Source organism: Malus domestica, chromosome 06 (assembly GCF_042453785.1).
Source record: "Malus domestica chromosome 06, GDT2T_hap1".
Taxonomy (NCBI): Eukaryota; Viridiplantae; Streptophyta; class Magnoliopsida; order Rosales; family Rosaceae; genus Malus; species Malus domestica.
The window spans coordinates 16,127,214-16,130,710 of NC_091666.1; the positions used below are offsets into that span (position 1 = coordinate 16,127,214).

The following is a 3,497-nucleotide window of genomic DNA, read 5'->3' on the forward strand; positions in this document are numbered from 1 at the left end:
GTATAATTTCTCAACTCACTTTGATTTGAGTTGAGTCTAGGTTCACCAATCTACTAGGCTTTGAATTTCATGGTTAATGTTTTGTTTTTAAGTGCATGCAAGCATGATTCCACCTTTAATTGTTAATTGCATGCTTATAGATGTTGCTTAAATGAACATGTTTTTCACAAAACTTCCTTCAAGCCACCCAAGTGAAAAGCTCTCCTATAATTCAATGAAATAATTCGAAATACACTTTTTACACACAACACCATAGTATGCAACCAAGGATGAGTCATGAAGACACACATTGAGTCAGATGAGCAAAAGGCAGTAGTCGAAAACTTGTGGAGAAGGGTAGCTTTTGATGGGTGAAGGACATGAAAACATGGAATAATGATAAATGGAGGAGTGAAGAATATATTGTTGATAAGGGGGAAGTTGTACATACAGGTTTCAATGGGAGTGGGGAAATGACAGAAAAATGGAAGAAATGAGAGGAAGAGGCATGAAGCACAAAAGCTCAGAGACAAAATTGAGATAAAACTCAAAGAAAAAACTAAGACAAATTAAGTTTAGAGTAACGAAAAATGGAAAGAATAGGAGAGAAATGGGAGAATAAGGGGTAGCCACCAAGCCCAAAGCCAAATGTTAGGGTCGGTGGCTAAGAAGGTTTTTGTTATATTTTCACCGTGTCTCTCTCTAGAAAATAAAACGTGTTACGTTATTATTTGCTAGGGTTTTTATCGTTGATAAATCATATTAACTTAGTCACAGCCTTTCCTGAAGATGTATATTATTTTATTCTTGATGGTGTGAAGTGACGGAAATACCCATGGACGTTAAATTGTGTGATGTGGTTTAAGTGTTGTTTATGGATCACTATTCTAAAATCCTAATTGTTTGGGACCAATTAGGATTAAGTAATTGTGTATTTTGGGTTGTTGACCAATCTTAGACCACACACACATATCCACATCATCTTCTCTCTCACTCCCGTACTCTCTCTCTCGGTTTTTCTCTCTCTCTCTTTGCTATATGTACGGACAAGCACCAAAATCACCTCAATCTTCATAGATTGAAGGTTTTGAGTGCACCATTGTGTTCCTCGTTGTGCTATGAGTTGATTGGTACCCATTCCAGGTAAGGAACAATTCGAAAAACTCATGAACCTGTAACCCAATTTTCATGCACTGTTTATACTCACGTAAAACCTTGTGTTTTAGGGGAATCTAAGCTCATAGGAAGCTTAATGTGGTCCTCACGAGTCTCGGGGTAGTTCATTTGAAGAATTTAGACGTCGAGATCGCAAGAAACGAAGAGTTGCAAGTTTGGTCGGAATTTTGAAGCTTTCCTGACGTGATTTCATGAGATTTGAAGCTTCAAATAGGTATAACGCCATTCTTCTCACTCTAAGCTTTCATTTGGTTCAAATTTCGTAGGAAATGGTTGAAAAACGAGTGAGAATAATGAGTTTAAAGATTTGCCCAGTTTCCGGCGCCGGCGACGATTGCCGGAGCTGGAGGTAGAAGGTGAAGGAATATTCCGTCAAGTATGATGGAATATTTTCACGCCTTCAGTTAGTCAGACGGTTACCATTATGTTTTAACAGAATATTTCAAAGGATATTCCTAACGCCGTTTGTAGAATTCGTCAGGATCCCCTGCGCGTGGCGGCGCGTATTATCGTGCCTTGGCCGGCGCATGTGGGGTTAAAAAATTATTTTGAAAATTTGGGGATGATCCTGAGGTTGTGTAGGTCACTATGGTATATTCATATACCAATTTTGAGCAATGCATGAGAAGTTATTAGCTAGTTTTGTCTATGTGCTTTAAAATAACGTTTTTATAGTTAATTTGCATGTAGGTGAGACTTATCTTGAGGACGAGCGTATCCATGGGCGACTCGGGGGTTACGACCCATCAACATACCAGTGAGTGGGCTTTTTTTTTCAGTATATATTTATATACTTGATATATTTCCCAGAAATGCATTTTTTTTTAAGGAAAGTATGCTATGAAATAATATGCCAAATGCTTTTATATTCTGAATACGCATTTCATGGTTACATATATATATATAAATGCGGTGCTGTGGAGGCACATGTAAGTTCAGGTAAGTTATGTTTGGCTATGTGAATCGTCGATGATGTGGTATGTGATGGATTGATGTTGAGCTCATAAAACTGCACCTAGGGTGATTGTGATTTAGCCAGAGATATGAAGTACATGCCTGTTTATTTATGTCACCTCCCGCACTATATGCTCATATTGGATCCAACTTAAGTGCAGAGTCTTGTGGTACAGACCTTAATTATGGTTCCAACTTGTAGGTGACTAGCGATTTATCGCCCGGCTATTATGAGAGAGTAAAATTGAGCATAACTATATTACACCCAATCTTGTCGTACAGACCTTTTTAGTGGTTCCGACTTATGTGCAGTATATTGTATAGGTCATTGTAGTGACTCCGGCTAGATTGACTTAGAGCTATGAATTTAGCCGTACAGACTACCATAGGGGTTCTGGCTAACATATCATATTTCTATGAATTTATTCTTACCTGAATTGCTTACTCTGTTATATATTGGCATGGAATATATTTGAATATGATTATGTGAAGCATGAATTGAATTGATATAATTTCAAATATATATATATATATATATATATATATATTATGTATATGCTCATATTCTAATTTTGGGAAAAATTATACATGGTTTACAGCGAGGGGTTAGATATGTTGATAAAGAAAATGATTTTGTAAAACATTTGTTTCTGCCCACTCACGTTTTCTGTTTTGCACCCCTCCAGGTTTTAAGTAAGCTTGCTGTTGGTGGCTTGGGGACGTTGGCGGTTCTGACCTATCTAAATAATAGTAGGCCATTCCTGGTACTGTATAATTAGTACTTGTCCTACTGAATTGCACTTAGACTTAATATGCTCTGCTTAGGAGTGTTTACTGTTGTAACTAACTCCTATCACTTCCTAATTAGTAGTGCACTCTAGTAATTTGGTTTTTAATTATTCGTATAATTCTTATCTTTATTGCTTCCGCACTATGCATATGGTTACATCACTCTCACATGACGGCCAACATGCGTTGATCTTGGTCGAGGTGTGTCAAACTTTTTGTGTTGGAGTTTAATAAAAATTCTCACCAATAATCATGTCATGCTTCCAACTTGGAATATGATTACTTCAAGTGGTTATGTCATAATTTTGAGTAGAATGATTAATGGACGCTCCTGTAGTATTGTAAAAGAAAAATATTATTAAAATCAATAGCTAGTTTGTTATGCCATAACTTAAGAGAGGTAATAAGAAATAAGTACCTCTCAGTTGTCGGTTAAAGGGTTGGCGACAATGCCTTTTAGGGCTAGTTTGGTATTGTTGTGCTTTAAAAACAAACTGCTTCTGCTGTGATGTGAGAATAAGCAGCTGTGGAATAAAGCAGCAGAGTGTTTGGTAAACTTTTTTGCAAAAGTGCTTTTGAAAAAAAAAAAGCATTATTAT

The 3,497-nt window shown here is 36.7% G+C and overlaps 1 long non-coding RNA gene across 1 annotated transcript; it reads left to right on the top strand.

Annotated features, from left to right (window-relative positions):
• Positions 1-1,209: 1,209 nt before the first annotated feature.
• LOC139196963 (uncharacterized) lies at positions 1,210-3,047 on the top strand. The gene is made up of 3 exons (XR_011581881.1): positions 1,210-1,369; positions 1,846-1,912; positions 2,796-3,047. It is a non-coding gene; the product is annotated as an uncharacterized lncRNA (long non-coding RNA).
• The last annotated feature ends 450 nt before the right edge of the window (positions 3,048-3,497 follow it).